General features: G+C 33.7%; 1 long non-coding RNA gene across 1 annotated transcript in view; it reads right to left on the bottom strand.

The window, feature by feature from the left end:
* The window catches only part of LOC118742895, a 91,671-nt gene extending 74,348 nt beyond the window's left edge, over positions 1-17,323 (bottom strand). Inside the window, exon 1 of the long non-coding RNA XR_004993404.1 lies at positions 17,255-17,323. This is a non-coding gene — a long non-coding RNA (uncharacterized LOC118742895). The remainder of the gene's footprint in view (positions 1-17,254) is intronic.
* Between the last annotated feature and the right edge of the window lie 2,704 nt (positions 17,324-20,027).

Raw genomic sequence — 20,027 nt, 5'->3', positions numbered from 1 at the left:
TTTGACCTAAATCGAAACGTCGCGACCTCTAAATGACCTTTAAAAAATCTAAAAAAATGGCAATAATATCTATCATAAAAACGAATAGAATTATGGAGGTAAGGTCTTGAAATTTCCAAAAAAAACATTTTCGATGGGCACCTTAATAAATACTTATGTATGTATGTATTTTAGAGTGGTTCAAGAAAACACTTTTTTTTTGGAAATTCAAAACACTACAACAAAATATTGGTATTTGTGATAAACAGGGAACGGAATTTATGGAAATTGCCTTTTTTTCTGCTGAAGAGATAGAGCATATTCGATTAAGAATGTCCACGATTTAGCTTTCCCTGATTCCATATATACACATTTGATGTTGACTTTTTTTGCCTTTTTTAAGATATTTGCCTTTTTTAAGATATTTACCTTTTCTACCTTTAAAAAAGTGATTATAGCTTTTACAATTTTTTTTTAAGAATACAAAATATACACATGCACATGCGGCTTATAGAAGGGCAGGGACCTCTTGCCAAATTGGTGTTGGAAAAATTCAAAGCCGATTTCTCAGCTAACGAAGGCTTGGAGACAACAAGGGGTGTGGATAAAATTGTAAAGGGCGAGGAAAACGCCCTTATTCCTGATAATATGAACGTTTCAAATGTTCCATATTTAAATTGGACGCCGCTTGTATCAACTTACGTCGAGCGCACATTTAGTACATTCAAGGATTTTCTTCGCGAAAATCGAATGAAAATGCTGCCAGAAAACTTCAAAATGCATCTTGTGATTCAATGCTACTACAACTATACAGATTAAAGTTTTATGAATTTGAAACTCGAAAGGATAAAATAGTCAAAGATTCAAAGTACAAATTTTTCATATAGTGAAACTAGTTCATAGTTTTTCTCTTTTTACTTGTAATATAAACATTTCTAAAATAAATAAATTTTTTGATTGTTCTTTGTATTTTCGGTCTTTTTTTAGTGCCTTTTCCTGCCTTTTTCACTATTTTGTTTTGCCTTTTCCAGTCTATTCCGTTATTTTATTTTGCCTTTTTTATAGGTTTTTAGGTTTTAAAAATCCGTTCCCTGGTGATAAAGAAGAGACACGATTTTTTGTTTTTTTTTTGTGAAACAAAAAAAAATTTTAGCGGTCGCGTTGGTTTTTTATAAAAACGCTGATGTTCTCGATTTGTTTTTATTTTCGCGACATGTTAAAATGCAGTGCAAGATGTGGTTTTTACATGTAATTACTCTGGTATTATAAGGGAAATTTCCCTTAATTATATACCTGTCTTGGAGAGTTAGAATGTTAGATTTTCCATATTTACAATTCATCGCTATGTAATTTAATGTGTGGTGATTTTATTGAAGGTGAAAATATTTGAAATCTGTTTCTTCTCCGGCTACATATTCAACACTATGTCAGGAAGTCGATGTAGAAAATATAGATGAGTAAATTCCATATTCGATATTCGAAACTTCGAAATTTTATTTTTGACCGAATTTTAGCCCAAAAATAACGAATTTTTTAAATAGAACTTTGTGGTGGTGAAATTCGTATAAAATTGGAGTTTCCTTAAAAAAACCGAATCAGCATATCGTCGCTGCCACGTCAAACTATCGAATGTGTAAAAATGGTTTTTCATTTGCGGTAATTTGCGATGCATTTGGAATGATACGTAAGTTGGCAAATCGTTTTTTTTCGGGTTTTACAAAGTATCGGATCTCACAACTTTTCTTAATGACAACAACCTTTTTTTACAACAGTTTCTTTGCTCTCCTGAAAAGTACGATTTTAGTATTCGTTAGTTTGACGTGGTAGCGACGATATGTATAAATTTTATTTTTATTTTTTTTTAATTGATACAAAAACATGGTAATTGATCGATACAAAAATATACGTGATACACTTGTTAAGTTTTTGGATTTTTTCCTGTTATTTTTTTAGCTTTATCTATTTTGTTGAATTTTAATTTCGTTTCTTGTTTTGTATTAGTCATTTGAGAAAAAAACATTTCTTATTAATTAATGTTTGAAACTTGAAATAAATCGCATTTGGACCACCGAATTTCGAATAAATAATCGAATAGTTGGGAGTGGTTCGAAACTCGGAAAAAACCAAATTTCATCCTCGCAGGTAAGACGAATAAAATTAAGTATTAAGACATGTCTTCGCAGTAATCATTTTAGTGTTGAAATTGGCCAAAATTAATCTCGCTACACACACACTATTACACAGCTTTTTAACCATTATCGGTAACTCCAAATTGATTAACTTACCGATATCTATATTATTGTACCTTCTTGTTGGATATTAGGATGGAGCGCTATTCCACACTATGCTTGTACATATGTATGCATGTATGTGTAGCCAAGGTTGTCTCTTCCAGCAAAGCTATCTGACTATTGTCTACTTACCAGAGAGTTTAAAACTTCTGTGATGCTCTTTGATTTAATCTTATTTAATGAGCCTTAATTATCCACACATTTTACAAACGATGCATTCACGCTTCTATAAACTAATGTAAAAATAATGTGCATAGATACGTATGTAAATATGTATGTACGTATTTAATTTTTATTTTTAAGCTGACACAAAAATTTTGTAGTTAGTACGGATAATTATATGCATAAACAAAAATCCACTAACAAATTCCACAAACAAAGTTTGCGCTTGATAAAAGCATTAACTCGTTTTTAATTACTTGTTCATTCAATTAGTGATTTTGCGCTCGATAGACATAATTCATGCTTGTATTAATGCCCGTTTAAATAAATTAATTTTCGCCTGAAATGATGGACCGCTTTTATTGTAATCTTCATAGTTTATTTTGCCTATTAAACATTTTATTTCACTTTTATTATTTAATCCAGAATTGTTAACATAAATTTGAATATAAATTAATGAGACTAGGTTGGAACTTGTTTTTGTAAAATATCATCAGTTCACTGAAAAGTTCACTTTTTCGCCCTCGAGCCAACTCTGCTCAGACAGTCATTTCAGAGACAAAACGTTCCATATATAGTATATGTGTAATTAGGAAAATATCTACAATTTCGCGATTTTTTGGAGTATCCATGCGCGGAATTTTTTAAGCGCCCAGTTTGCCGGCTCGGCATTACAGCCTGTGCAGCTGCAGTTTTTGCGTTTGAGGCCTGTATGCAGCTCTTAAAAAAAGCAAAAACTCCATATAAAATGACGTACAAGAAATGGCTAAGAAATTTTCTTGAGTCAAATTTCCTTAAGGCAGTACGCAGTTCTTAAGAAATTTACTACGCTTTCTACTACGGTTTTCTAAAGTTTTTTTTTTTGTGAAAAAAGAGCACAAGGCAATCCAGGTTTGCAACAGAAATATATGCCCGTTCCATTATTTCTTGAGGAAAGAGTTAGGCAACAGGCTGTGAGGTATCAAAAATGTCAAAATTCCTTGGACACACACGCGAAATAATGGTAATTATTTCTTGACCGTTTTCTTGAGAGCTGCATACAGGGCTTTAGAGTTGAAGTGAGAGTGTTTCTCAACGCACCGAAATTTTCAGTAAGGACAGCCAGTTGTACGCGCTATAGCGCTAATTCCAATGTTTAGGATCAAAAAATAGACAATAGATTGGCGAAGAGAATCCCGTTCATCAGAAAAAAACCGAGACAACGCAGAAAATTGAGAGATAAAATTTAGATTTTGTTAACGCTACAATATTGACATCGAGTCCACAACTATGAAGAAAACAATTTTTCGACTGTCTTTAAGAACTTCTTCAATGGAATCCTTATAATTTATCGGTCTACAGTTTGGGATACGTAGTCTCAACAGCTCGTCTAAAGTTTGACATAGCCTATTTTTTCTCGACTATCTCTTTGAGCACAGCTGGTTTAGAGATACTTTCCAACTCACCACAAAAGTTTTTCCATCGTGTCCTTCTCGCGTATCGAATTTCTTTCTTATATATCCAGAGGAGATCATTGTACCCATCCCAGCATCTTTGTTCTACCATAGTGGCCTTTTCTTTGGATCTAGAGTTGATCATATAAGCCTACCCATTGCTATTAAAGTCAGTAGGTAGTGGCCAAATAAATATTCGAAAGTTTTAGAACACACACACACAAATGCTTATGTGTGGTTTTTAATGTTCCCAAAATCGGCTGCAAATGCTGACCAGTGATTTACTTAGCCGGTCCCTTCTGTGTTTTGCATTTCAAAAACGAATTTTCCATTTTGTGCAAACACTTTTTAACCTATACCACTAAATTGTATGTATGCAGTGTGTGCACAAATTTGAATGTGTGTCTGTGTGTGCGCTATCAACCAGCGCAATGCCGCGATGCAAAGTGAATTTCGTAAAGCCCTCATGTTTACTCGTCCGTTCTTCTCCTCTTTTTTTTGTAAATTTGGTTGCTCTACACTCCGCTTTTGTTTGCCTTTTTGGCTTTCAATCTTCTTTTTTTTTAAATATTTTTCGGCAGCATGAAGCTAGTTGTACTTTGGCTTCCACTTTATGGCAAGTGCAATAGCATACTCCCACTAATTTTGCAGCCGCATTTCCATTTTAATGGCACTGAAGCACTTCAGTACGTAGTAGGAGCAAGCTAGCTAGTCAGCTAGCTAGTGAGAGCAGGCCGGACATTTGTGGGGAACGCAAGGCAAATGCTAACAACGTTCACACAGAATGAACCAAATGTTGGCTGAGGCTTTTATACACTTTGCCTCGGTGGCGCTTGTTTGATTTATAAGCTATGTCCGGAGCGTGCTGCTGTTTGTTTTTTTTTTTGTTGGAAACATTGCTTGTTAAAATATTAGGGGGCTTCTACCTCCATATCAGAGAAAAAAGGCCATAACAAGCGAATTATGAAATATGAAACATTTTTTAATTTCCATCAAAATAATTCGCCCTAACTTGAGCTTAAAAATGTCAAATTTTTTCGAATTTTAATGGACAATGTTTTCATGTATATAAAAAAAAATAATATCAATTCGATTCCTAGAAAACACAGCCCTAAAACAATTTCTGGATATGTGGAGGTGACCTACATATGTACTCCAATATGTATATATTTTTTTAAGCTGAATTTGGGTTAAACTTTACCTAAAAAACAACAAAAAATCACAGAAATATTAGTTTTTTCAACGCGCTTTAAGCCTAGAGCCTCCTATGCCAAGGCAAATGTAGAATTACTTCACTTCACTTGAAATTTCCAACTGCCGTCAGTTGCCATGAAAGAAAATAAATGATGTGCTGTATTGAACTCGTGCAAAATCGCTTAGTGGATTACAGCGCCGAACAAAAGAAAATTCCCTTCCTTTATATGCAATTATTATTTTGAAAGAAAACATTTCACGACCCAAGTTTGGTCGCATAGAGCAGGCGGACAGCTGACTTAAATTGAAATACTAGCAAATTGTTGATTGTTTACATATGCTTATATAGGTATGTATGAACACTAGAGTAGCAAAGCTATTTTCAGTTATATTTTTTCTTTTTCAAAAAATTCACTATTCATGTTATATCGAGGCCGAAAGGTACAATATGCAAAAAGTTGGCCTTATCTCACACATAACTGCACAAAGCTTAGACGTTTTACTAGCATAGACACTATACATTATGGTGACCCTTAAAAATGAAATTAAAGTTTTTTTTTAAAGTCTCCTGGCCTAAATTGGTAATACCACGTTCAAAGATATCACGCACAAATTTTGGTCCCGATTGGAGACGGTTAAGGCGTGTCGCACAGGTGGCAAAGTTCAGATTCTTCTATGGAGTCTCAAAAAATTAAAATTATTATTTCTTTTATCGAAGATATCACAAATAAATTTTTGTCCAAATTGGAGTCGGTTAAGCCAAAAAGTTCAAAAAAAAAAACCTAACTTTTACCATTTTACTACTTCCACCAAAAAATGTTAGCTCAAAATCTTCCAACTAGAACTCGAAGGACGATTTCCTGAAGTGATATGATTTTGGTATCCTTTATTGCTATTACTTTTACTCCTTTATTTCCCGATGAGGAGCAAAAACCATGTCTCCCAAAGCGAACAGTGAAAGAATGATCCCTAACATATATTTTCGGTGAGGTTTAGTACTTGATTACTAACAGTTACAGTTTGGTTAAAGATAACGCCCTCCTTGTATACCTTAGTCTTAAAGTCGCCCAGCAAGCTTTTTTTAAATATCGCGTCGGTGATAGCCTTAAATATTTCGATGACACCAAAAAGCCGGGGAGAGGTACCTTCCTAATAAAATTTTTTAGACATTTCAGGTGCATATGCCTACATCAATGTCCTCCTTCAGTCAAACTGCCCTAGAAAAAATTAAAAAAATGCAAATACCTTGTACTAGTCGCAAATGCTCTGAAGCTGCCAATGAATAGGTTTAATTAAAATTCCAACTGCAAATGAAAGGGATTATCAAGAAAGGCAAATTGCTCTTAAATTTTTTTACTTGGCTTTTCGTACTTCAACTGAGTATGAAATTTTAGTAATTTTCAAAAGCATATCACCCGAAAAAATTCCGTCCAAATGGAAATGGCTGCAAATACTAAATAATGTTAAACTTCTATGAAATTCCAGTCAGAGTCCCTGTGTTTTAATCCGTATACAAATGATGCATATTATTTTGTACATTTGTGAGTTTGAATTGACTTATATGATTATATGGTATGTATGTATTTATTTGTATACATATACATATATACACAGTAGTGGCCATACCATATGGGATTAAATCTAGTTTTTGTTTTTAATTCTACTATATATCAATGGATTATTTGAGAAATACGGATTCTATAGATTCCTTAAAGAATGACATTGAGACTGTTCATTGAACACCGGTTTCTTTTTGGGTATAATTAGGCGCTTTTTTTTTGAAATCATGATTTTTCGAATATCAATAAACCGGACGTTTTTTTTTATCGAACAAACCGTTTCTTTCATTTCACAAAAATCTTGACCTCTCAATAAAAGTTTTGAGTTTTTCGAAGTTTTCAAGTTTATTTCAGTTTAAGGGAAAGCTCTAAATAATTTTAAAATTATACCCTAGGATATTTGGGGATTAACAGTATATCATATTTGATACCAATAAATGAATGTTCTGCGCTTAAACGTTTCCCACGTGTTTGGCTGAGCTTCTTCTCCGCTTCGTGTTCTGCTTCTTGATTTTGTGGCACTCATGGAGTGATCCCTGCAGCGCTCTGAGAAGCTAAAATTTAACGGCAAAGTTTAAAAGAACATATCGAAGGCTGGATGATAGATCGTCCTATCTCGGCTGCTGGTTCGAAAACGCCCTATTTTAGAATTTGATTGAAGAACGCCTTATCTCAGCGATATATTGAATTTATATTGGTATAGGGAGCTCTTCAATCATTTACCGAGATAGGACGTTTCGGAACAGGCAGCCGAGATTGGGCGATCCTCCACTCAGACGACGATATTATGGTACAAAATAAAATGTTATCATGTGGGGGTTGGTTCCATATGTTTTGGCCATTCAATTATTAACTCTCTTATTATTTATGAACAAATTTAAGAATTTTTTCCCGTTTATCTACATACTCTTTCATAAACTAAGTTATTAAGCTTTACCAAAAGAAACTCTATTCTTACCTAACAAACTGGTATTGGCTAGTCTTTGTAAGATATTTGTTACGTGTGTAGTTGCATATATTTATTTTGGCCACCACTGTGTGAAGCCACATATGCGCTTAGGATATGAACGAATGCCTGAATGAAAAATGAAATGAAAGAGTATGGCTTCTACATAGTCGAGCGTATAGCGACATTGTTTTTAGAAAAATGTAAAGGAGCAACGAGATGCTAAGATTTAACATACGTGCATATGTACATATGTGCCAAAACAAAAACAAAATAAATGAACCAAAATGAGCGTCAGCATAGACTCCTGGTCGTAGAAGCTAAGTCTTTTTAGTTTAAATAAAACAAATATAAATGTACATTTATGGATTGAAGAAACTTGCAAAGCAAATGCGTTGGCTTGCAATTGTTTCAGATAACTTTCGAGAACTTTTAGGCTGATCGGATGTTGAGGTAAATAAATACATACCAGTGAATATCTACTTGGACATTTGTGTTACATTTTTATTTGCCTTTATTTTTACGCATCTTTGTTTTTGTTTTAATTATTACCTTTGTCTATATCCTTTTCTTTATCTACGTACGTAGTCACCTTTACTTTCATTCCTATGGTGGTCTTTTCCTAAGTGTTATTCTTTAACCTTTTATTAGAAAGTTTTGGTTAAATTATTACCATGTGAATACACTCAAGAAGCACTTGTTTCAGCGCCAACCATTTCCGTGTGCAATTTCCGTTGAATTTGCCAATTTGCCCCCAATCAACCAACTGCCTCTAAAGAAGTTTCACTTCAAAAACTTTATCTGTTCGAACATAGGGCGCGGTCTTTTAAATTTCTCGTCATTTCTTCGACATTTACAGTCGGATCTTAAAGCATAATATATCGATCTTCTTACCTCGAAGGGAAAAAATTTCGTAACAATATTTATTGAAACTCTTACAAAGGAAGTCTCGCGACTCGAAGGCAATTTCGAATATTGTTTTTTTTTGTCCTGCGTAGGGTTCCCCTTTTATATTTTCATACCTTTCATAAATATGAAGTGGACCAATATTTATAAGTATCATAAGTAGAGGTAATTAGAAAGTTATTTAGACTTAGTGCGGGGGATATTTTTTGTTTCGTTGAAAGGTGTTACCGTCTAATGTATAGTTATATATATGAGCAAATCTCACAAGTTATTAAATTTTTCGACAAAAACGTTTTGAAAATGGAGGCACACTTATCTTATAGTAGATTTCCACTAGGAATTAAATGGCAAAAATTGTAATGTCAAAGTTCGGCATTACAGAATATTCGTGTCATTACGTTAGAAAAATAGCCATTAAATTAATTTCCACACGGCATTTTTTAAATGCCTCCAATTTTTCGTCATTTTAATGCCTAGTGGAAACTCGGCATAAGACAATGCATTATTTTCAGTTTTGCACGAAGAACAGGATACCATCGCGGTATTGTATTTAAATGAATATTTAAAAAATATGTACATAGGTACCAAAAAATTAAAAACAACCACTCGTCCTCATATACCCGCAGTTTTGTACGCCGCGTGTACACGTTTACTTGCACGCCTTAAATTAAATATTGGCAGGGAAGATTTTTACATAGTATTTTTTATGCACAAATTTATTACTTTCCTCGTGTCTATAACAATTTTAAAAAGGATTTCGAGTGTGCGAAAAAAAATTGTAATAATGGAATTTTATTTCCCAAATCACAGTCATCTTTTACTTAATGTAATTACACTAGTTTTATTACCCCAGATTCGTTCGTTTTGGCAAGGAGAATATTTTCGTCTTTTGACTTTAACATTTTGAAGTAGGGCTGTGCGATTAATTGATTACTCAAAATTTTAATTAATCATAAAGTAAATAACTCAATTATTCGATTAATTGGAAATTATGATTACTCAAAAGTTCAGTTACTCGAGTAATCAATATTTTTGATCAACCAAAAAAAAAATATTTTAGTAAAATGCTTTATGATTAATCAACATTTCAAGTAAAATGAGTAATCAACATTTCAACTCTTTACATATGTATAAATTAGTTAAAGTTCCTTGATACTTTGAAAACAACGTTTCTGTTTTCAAGAATTAAAAAAAAAAATTTTTTCATACACAGAATGTAAAAAAGAAAATAAGCATTTTCCAAAGCAAACTCTATTACGAGCAAAATTATTTTTTTTGAATAATCATATTTCAAGTAACTCGATTAATCATCGTTTTGAGTAATCAAAATCTTGTTTACTCGAGTAATTGATTAACCGAATAATTGATTAACCAACTTGCTCGAGTAATCGAATAATCGCACAGCCCTATTTTGAAGTATCTTAAATTATTAAAATGAAAAAATGAAAAAAATTTGAAGTATCTTATTAAAATTAAAAAAAGTACAGAAGGGCTGCGACACATATTCTGCATGCTACCATTTTTTTTTTTTAGTTTGGTGCCACACTTTTGAAACTTCACAAGTATGTTGTATTTGATGCCAACGTCCATTGCTTCTAATATGAACATTTTATTTGAAAACTTCCGAAAGTTATTAAAAAAAATAGTTATGATTTTTTCGAGTGATAATGAAAAAATGAATAATTTTGGTACTTTTTCGCCTAAGAACATTTAAGGCTAAAATTTTTTGTTATTTTTTATTGTCCTTGCTTCTGAAACTCTAGCGTTTTTTCCCTGGCGAAAGAAGGAAGTGACACTAAAAAAAACTCATGAGATGTGCTCATATGTGCTAAGCATGTATTAAGTATTGTAAATTGTAAGCTTAAATGTTTCATTTTATGAGCGAAGTCATTCAGAAAGAAACATGTTGCATGTGATGAAAATTTCAAATTTACCAACTGACTGTGCCATAAGCAGGCCATCGAAATAAAATCGCAAATCACACGTTTCACACTTCCTACAAAGTGGCGGTGGCGCCAACAGAGTGTTGGAAAATAGTAACACACAGAGAAGTAAAACATTGCATACATACACACATACACATGTGCGTTATAAAAAATGAATCCAACATTCATCATGCTACAATGCAAGTGAAAGCGCAATTTCGTTAACGATTCACTGCAGCGCCTCTCAGAGCCATTTAACATCAAATTCCAGTGGGCGGAAGAAATTTCACACAAATATTTCTAAAAAAGAGGAAAACAAAAGGTTTTAAAATATTGCTCGTTCAAGCGGAGATACGGGATGCACAAGAGAGTTAAAGCCAACAAAAATGTATAACGGTATGCAGCTCAAGGCGTTGTAGATATTTGGGTTTTTTTTTTATTTGTGAGTAATTGGCTTGAAAATTGAAACGATTACCATTTGAAAATGCAGTTGTAAAATAAATTTATAAGAGAGCGCCCTAATAGACAGTACTGTTCGAATTATAGTAAAACCAGCTCAATCCACGAATTCGTATTACCAAAAGCTTTACTTAAAGCGACTCAAACAAATGACCATGTGTTGATTTTTTTTTTAATATTCGTAATATTTTTGGCGATAAAGTTTTTTTGGTATTTTTCTATAAAAATTCCGCCCAAGCTTTAATCAAAAACACAAAAATCGCAGTTTTAAACTTTATAAAAAAATTTGTAAAATTCAACAAATTTTCATTAAAATTTAAATTTTTTAATCTAAAAATTAATTTTTCTTCTAATGCAAGCTCTAAAAATTACAACTACAACGTTTGAGCAAGGCATCCATACCGAAATGTATCTATTATGCGTCAAAATCGTTTAAAATTACCAACAAAAAGTGTCCTGACATAAGCGATGAATCCGCTTAGAAAATTTTCTACCATTCGGATTCACAAATAGTAATGAAAAATCGCCATACCGCTAACCGCAAACTTCAAGTATAATTGTAAAACAAGCTTTTTGTGATAATAATTCAAATAGCGCCAAGAGTTATTCACTACTTAAAAAGTCTAAATCTTCTACAATTGACTAAAAGCTGGAGCAGCAGAGAATGCAAACAACATAGCAACTTGAAAAAAAGTAGTTACAATACACCCTAAACTAGAACTTCGAACACATATGAGCACACGGCAATAATGTAAACAAGCAGACTAAAAAAAATTTCCTTGGAAAAATGCTTGTGCTTGAAAAACAGGGGAATGCACACAAAAAAAAAAAATTAGGAATATAAAACGTAAAAAAACAAGTGAAATGCATGTGCAACTTAGTGTGTCAGTAGGAGTCGTTGAAATTTAGCACAGAAAATAATGCCCGTGTGCACAAAACAAAGTGCAAAAATGTGCTGGAAAGCGAAGTAGGTGGTACGATTTTGTAACTTGCAGTTTTTAGTATTTTTTCACTCTTCTTAACATTAATCCCTTTTTATGTTTCTCCTTTGGCTGGATTTAAGTGCGGTGGCAAGTGAAAAAAATGTTTTGTAAGCATTTTTATATATTTGTTGGCGCCGAAAACTTGGCTGACATTTATCGTGCTTGGCAAGCAATTGTAATTTTATGAATGCACGTCGCATCAATATATGCACTGCATATTTGGGTGTATGAAATGCCTTCAAGGATACTCTTAAGTCAGTTGAATTAAAATTTTTATATGAGAATTGAAGTTGGTTTCGTTTTTCGTTAAATTCTTCATGATCCAATGATCGGATCTAAACCGAATTAGTATGGGACCAACTCTGAGGTACCGCCCTCCTTCCTTTAAAAATAAAAAAGAATTATAGAAATCGGTTAACGTGGTCCAAAGTTATGCGGTAATGTATATTAAAAAAAATGCTATATTTAGACATATACTTATTTAAGACGAAATACCATTGGGCCAATCATAACACAGGAGAGTTTGATATACTTAATGGGCCAACAGATCGATTTAATTTGACATTCACGGCACCTTTGCTCACTTGGCGATTTTTAGTAATAACTCGACTCCAGCGCAACCTTGCAGCGCTGATCATAACTAAGATTTTTAGTAATAACTCAACTACAGCACCAACTGGTGGGTAAAATTTTGAAACTAAACCATCCAGAGAGAGCCACTCAAACACCAACACGAAATTTCGGTAAAATTCGGACACCCAGTTAGGAGCATTTCACTCACACACCTACAGAAGAATTATAAATACATTCAAAGATGGCTAAAAGTCGGTCCGTTTGTAGGCCCCAACACCAAGCGCCAGTCCTGTACCATGAACACTTCCAGAGATACGTAGTATGAAAAATTTGGTTTGTATGGGAGGCGCCACGCCCCCTTTTCCAATAGTCCGAAATTTTCTTCAAGAATATGCAATTGATTTCAGATATCGCCATACCGCTCCAATTTTTCTCCAAGAGTATGCGTATATCTCCATAGCACGTTCCAGAACTCTACCATGAAAACTTTTAGCCTGTGATCATCCTTGCGACGTGTGCGGAAGGTGTCCGAAATTAAAAAGAACATCGGTTCAGCCGTTCTCGAGCTTTGCGGACACAAAAAAAAACGGCTTTGAAAATATATATTAGTAAAGCTATGTATTAGTAAGTCTATGTTCATATATGAGTATGTATTTTTATAAATACTACAAATTTGATAATTTATGATTTCCACTAAAATATGGTTACTGAAAGCAGGTTAAATATTTGTGACTTGAACCTTATCGGAAATATTTATGAAATTTGGTAAAAGGATAAATACCTCTTATCTTTTTTGTGTTAAGGATGAGGCACTTTGCGTACAGATTGAGTGGTATGGGTTAGGAAAATCTAAATGCGTGAATCAAATTTGGATTCAGAATAGTGATCAAGAACAGAAATTAGTTTAGTCAGTAGTTTAAAAAAATTCTCATACAATTCTAGTTCGTTGCGTGAAAATAAGCTATGTATTGTCCCAACATACTCACTCTCTTCTCAACTCGTGCTGGCATTTGCACAATCAACTTTGTTTACAATGCGTTAGTGCACGAAATTGGCAGCCAGCAGAAGGTCAATTACTTGCCAACTTTGATTATACACGGTGCGCTCGACTTAAACCTGCATTGTATAGAACTTAGAAAACTGTCTGGATACTTATGGAATTACATAGAAATTTTAAAGACGAAAGTCAAAAGGCTAGTTCATAGAGTGTTAAAATAAAATAAACAAAAATATTCGCGGACGAATGGTTAACGAGAAATTGGCAGCCAAAAACACTTTAAATAAATTACAAATAATTTGCATACTTATGTAGATGGTTTTCTATGTTTTCTGGCTGAAGACTGTGTGAAATACAAAAGTGTGTGGAGAGAGTAGACAATTAGTAAATACTTCTTTAGAGTGATCTATATACATACTTAAGTATGTATGTATGTATTATATAAAAATGAAATGTTTTTCGTATGACGGCGATGCCTGACCGAACGGTACAACCGATTTAATAATAATAATAATAATATGTATGTTAGTGTTTGACCGAGCTTCTCCATGTAGACCTTTACAGTCTCTCGTAAGTTTTTCGATTTCAAATTTTTTGCGTTAACGGCTCTATTCTTTGTTGGTGGCTGTCAATGAGTAACAATGAATGTATTTGTTTGGATGTGGTTATTGGTGAGTCATTATAGCTTTTGTTTGTTTACTCGGGCTAAGATATTCTGATGTGCTAATATTTGTTTTAGGCAAGAATGTACTACACATATTATTTATAAATATTTTTTCTTTTTGTTTGAATCGGAATTGGCAATTTAAAATCACTTCAAATATTGTTTACCCCTAAAAATGTACATACACTCTTTTGTGCTAATTAGTATGGAGATTTGTATATGCTAACATAAATAAGTATGCAGGATTGTTTGATTCCACTGAACTTTTAAATGTTTTTCACGAAAGTTTTGCTGAATTTTAGTATTTTATGATTTGTTAAGTTTTTCGGCTTTCATGCAGATCGAACATTTTCTTGTTCTTCATTTGGTGACTTTTAAATTAAAATAGTATATGTGTGGTATCCTTTTCATAAAAGCAAAAAAAAAAATATATATACATATATAATCCAGGTATTCACACCCACCTGCTTATCGGTTTATATGGTCCTGTTGTTATATTTTTAACCGACTTCACATGTTAACGCTGTAACTTTGGACTACGTTACCCGACTTCAATAATTCCTTAACGAAAGGTGTTACCTCACAGGTGGTCCCATACTAATATGGTTAAATCCGATCATTAGACCATGAAGAAGTTTACGATAATCTTAAATTTTTATATGAGAGTTGAAGTCCGTTGTTTTTTTTTGCTTAAAAATTACTTGTTTATTTAGCTAACAAATATAAAATACGTAGATTGGAGAATAATAACATCGAAATTCAAGCAGCGTTAGTTGTGTTCACTTTTCGTTACAAGTGTTTTTTTTTCCAGACTGCCAGGTGTCTATACAGACCTTTTCCAATGTAATGGTCAACTCCAAACTTGTTAAGGACAGTTTTCACACCTTCCAATGCTTGACAGATAAAAACTCTCTAGCAGCGATCTAATTACCACGTCACTGTAGCACTGAGGGTAATGAAGGCCCAGCTGGTCACAGAAGGCTTTATTTTGTGGATCGGGAACTAAACTCAGATTGCAGTATATGCAAGCGATGGTAGGGGCTTCCGACAGGCTAGAATTTTTGGTTATGCTTTCGATTGGAGCCCCTTACGAAATAGTTTAATAAAATCTACTTGAAATCAGATTGTTTCTTGGTTACACAACTGGTAACAGAATGGAGATAAAATTACGGACTAATCAGGAGGTCTATGACGATGTCAAAGCACATTCTCTGTGATTGTCTGATATTGGCAAGATAAAGTTATGCACATTTAAACTCACCTACAATATAACCAAAAAGGTCAACACTTCGATTTGCGGAGGTTGCCAAAGAATAAAGAACTGAATGAAGAAGGAAGAAAAGCTGTCATTCCTCTGTTGTAATTAATGACATTTGAGTGATTACTTAAATAAGATTATATATTCTTTAGGAGATTCAGATAAAAGAGAGGAAAGTGTAGGAGCCTCGTAATAATAATTATTTACACATCTGTACACATTTGGTTAATGTTAGCTTAACCTCTAAGATATTCCCTGTTTTGTGTATCGAGTCCTTCTCTCAGACAAATGGAGCTCATGATATCAAATGACCAGATATTTGGATATTTTTTATTGACTATTTAAATAATACATTTTGTTTTGTTTCTGGTACATTTTTTCATTAAAATGTTCAAAACCCATATTTTATATACTCTAAAAATATACAGTCAAAATAATTCCAATTTCAATCAATTTTGTTAAAAGAAAACTGTCCTCAAAATTTCGTAGACGGTCATTGTGGTATAATGGTTGGAAGAGCGCGCCAACATTCCTCAGGCAACTGGGATGGAGCTCAGTTTCCGACTAACATCAAAAACAAAAAAGTTGTTTTGTTTGCAATCAATGTCATGAAAAAGCTTTTCCTAAAAATCATCTGGTGTTCGGAGTCGGCTTGTAACTATAGGTTAAGCCCTCGATATATTGATACGTCTAAGGTGTCTTCAAAAGACCTCCTAATTGGATCTGTTTAAAAAGTACATAGTCGTATAAACCAACCAGTCAAGAATCTACATATGTAGCTCCTACACAGTAGCTTATATAAAAGCATGAAATTGGAGTGCAACTCAACCAAAAATGCAAAAGTTTATACAATTGCAAATATGTTTGAATGTAAGCTTATTCGTCTAATACAATTAGTTAAATATTGCACACAATTGCAGATAAAGGGTGATTTTTTTGAGGTTAGGATTTTCATGCATTAGTATTTGACAGATCATGTGGGATTTCAGACATGGTGTCAAAGAGAAAGATGCTCAGTATGCTTTGAAATTTCATCATGAATAGACTTACTAACGAGCAACGCTTGCAAATCATTGAATTTTATTACCAAAATCAGTGTTCGGTTCGAAATGTGAAAATCCGCTTTTTTATCGACAAATTTTGTTCAGCGATGAGGCTCATTTCTGGTTGAATGGCTTCGTAAATAAGCAAAATTGCCGCATTTGGAGTGAAGAGCAACCAGAAGCCGTTCAAGAACTGCCCATGCATCCCGAAAAATGCACTGTTTGGTGTGGTTTGTACGCTGGTGGAATCATTGGACCGTATTTTTTCAAAGATGCTGTTGGACGCAACGTTACGGTGAATGGCGATCGCTATCGTTCGATGCTAACAAACTTTTTGTTGCCAAAAATGGAAGAACTGAACTTGGTTGACATGTGGTTTCAACAAGATGGCGCTACATGCCACACAGCTCGCGATTCTATGGCCATTTTGAGGGAAAACTTCGGAGAACAATTCATCTCAAGAAATGGACCGGTAAGTTGGCCACCAAGATCATGCGATTTGACGCCTTTAGACTATTTTTTGTGGGGCTACGTCAAGTCTAAAGTCTACAGAAATAAGCCAGCAACTATTCCAGCTTTGGAAGACAACATTTCCGAAGAAATTCGGGCTATTCCGGCCGAAATGCTCGAAAAAGTTGCCCAAAATTGGACTTTCCGAATGGACCACCTAAGACGCAGCCGCGGTCAACATTTAAATAAAATTATCTTCAAAAAGTAAATGTCATGGACCAATCTAACGTTTCAAATAAAGAACCGATGAGATTTTGCAAATTTTATGCGTTTTTTTTTAAAAAAAAAGTTATCAAGCTCTTAAAAAATCACCCGTTATATAACTTTTGTTAAATAAAAAAAGTAGCATAATAAAACAGGCATTTCACTTACGGTTTTGTGCGTGTTGTTGTTTCTTTTCCTTTCACTTCAAATGCGGAAACATCTACAAAGAAAACACCTGAAAATAGAGAAAATTGAGAAGCGTAAGTGCGAGCAAAGTATTTAAGAAGCTTTGTCAAAGTATAAAACCAAAACAAGAAAATCTAAAACAAATTTACTTATGTTCATTGAACGTGACATTTTTACCATCGACAATTTATCGTGTCGTCTGGCTTCACTTACAAACATAGGTATGTTTGCACTTACATGCACACATGTGAAGCAGAAGCGTATTTAAATTTCAGGAAGCATAGAAAAGTTTAAAACTTTAGGGAAAGGTATTGGGACTACGAGTGTAAGCTTTCATGGTTAATTGTACATTAGGGTCGTCCAAAAAAAAACATGAAAGTCGGATTTTGAGTGCTCTCACTATATCGAAAATCATATACCCCTATTTTACAACGCTTTTTTTTGTTCGAAACTAAAAAAATATTTAGAGGTCGCTCAAAGCGCCGAAAGTATATGGAAAAAATCCACTTTTCGTAGAAGTGGTATAGGATTCTTGAAAATCAATATTTTTCGATCTTGACCAGATTCATGGATTCATGGAAATGATCCCTGAAAAGAAGTTGACACACAGCTGCAGTTGGTAGCACGTTGGGAAGGACCTCTCGGTGGACCTCGCAGTGGCACCATAAATAGTGAAAGTAAGCTGCTGCTCGCGTATGAAGATGATATTGGCGCCCCAGGGCCATTAATTTCAATGGCGCGGAAACAGCGACCATGCCGAACAAAGAGAATAAAAAGTGAAAGGTGTGAGACTCCATGGCGTATGAGTGATTTAAGGGTCGCAATTTGTATTGTTTCGGAATTTTCGGTAATTTGCTGTATTTCTTTGGTTTTTTTGCCTCAAATAAAAAAATTAAAAGCAACCATAACAAATTTGCTACTTCACTTAAAACAACAAGAGGCAAAAGTTAATTGAAATATTCTCTAAATCCGTAACTACACTCCAAAAAGTGCATGTAAAACTACTACTGAAAAGTGTTTATTTTTCAACCAGAATCAGTTCAAGTATACGCACGAGATGTTCAATGGTACCTTAAGGGTCGTCTCGTAATTTCGTTTAGATCGGATCATTAAATCATGAAAAAATTAACGGTACTCCTAAATAAAAATTTGAGAATTGAAGCCGGTTTTGCTTTTTACTTAATAATTACTTGTTTAATAAAACGTTCTATAAACACAGGATGCACTCAACTTTCAAAAGTAATACACAATTTTACAAAAGAATTTTAATATAAATAAATTAAATAATTCCATGAAGTTTTTACACTTTAATGTTCATTTTTATCGATTTCTGGTTTCTCATTTTTGTAATACTTCTTAATAATACTGGGGTTTGAACGCCAAAACCCACCCTTTGTGTGCGCGAATGTTAAGTGCTCATATTTACTCAACTTTAAACACTTTGTGTTTAGTTTTTCTCTACGTGACAAATTTGGTATGTAAAAGTAAACATACAGTGTTTAATTTTGCACACACTAGGAGAGGAAACTGGTTATCTCTCTTTGTATGCATAAATTAAAACAAAAATTTGTTAGAAGAAATTATAAACATTGTGAACAATAAATGTTTAGAACTTAAAAATTAAATTTGAAATTTGTTCTACGCCACACATATGATAACTAAAAGTAAGCAAGCAGTGCTTAATTTAATTAACACGTTGTGTAAATTTGCATTCATTAAGAGAGGAAACTGGTTAACTATTTTAATATGCGCAAACTAAAACAAACATTTTTTAGAGTGCAGAAATAACTTTTATAAATAAGCCACAAGTTTATATTTGATGCAAATTACTCAACTATGCGTTTTTAAACTATTTATCATGCTCTTTTCAATAACACTTTAGAACAGGCCATCAACAATGTACATAAATATTTATATATCCACATAAATGTACGCACATTATTCATATTAAGTAATTTGATTACTCAACTATAGTGTCATTTTTCATCGTTGTGAAAGCTCCTGTTTATAAATAAATAATACAATTTGAAGTTGCCTTACTCCCACCATCTATTTTGTTTTTTTTTTTTGTGTGCAAGTCTGCTAGCATTTTACACTTCTCTGGCTGTCACACTACATTACCTTTCGAAGAGCTTAATACTCTCTACATAAATGTATTCCCAAGTCTGCTTGGTACGCAGGCAGGCTGTGCCTCTATGCTATCTCGTCAATTCCCCTATAAACGGATTTTATGCTAAAAGCAAACAATACTTGTTGCCACTTGCAATGTCATCCTCAGCCGGCGTTGAGTGCCTATTTATTACCTACCATCTGTCCTTTCAAACCCAGTTCCGACATCAACATTACTTTCGCTTCATACTAAGCGCACACATGTACTAGTAGTATATATGCTGTCATACTTGTTGCCATCTACACTGCGGCTTGCTCTTTCAGGCGCTGTGGCCAACAAGATTGTATCAATAATGTATGCAAAAACACATTCTAAAAGCGCGTCGAGTGACGTGGCGCAGACTATGGAGGTCAGCGGGTGGCTGGTGATATAGGTCAGCGGCCAAAGTAAAGTGACATGGCATTGGCGAAAGACAAATAAACATCATAGCAGATGAGACTACATAAACACAAGTACGCGACGGAAAGTGATGGTGTCAATATAAATGACAGAAACTGTTGCACAGCAAGTGGCTATATGGGCAGGGTAACCTTAACAAAAAAAAAAAACAAATTAAAAACCATTCACAGTGTGCAAGCGAAAAAA

This window comes from Rhagoletis pomonella, unplaced genomic scaffold, assembly GCF_013731165.1.
Source record: "Rhagoletis pomonella isolate Grant_MI unplaced genomic scaffold, Rhpom_1.0 Rhpom_scaffold_00007, whole genome shotgun sequence".
Lineage (NCBI taxonomy): Eukaryota > Metazoa > Arthropoda > Insecta > Diptera > Tephritidae > Rhagoletis > Rhagoletis pomonella.
This window is presented reverse-complemented; position numbering and strand designations above follow the sequence as displayed.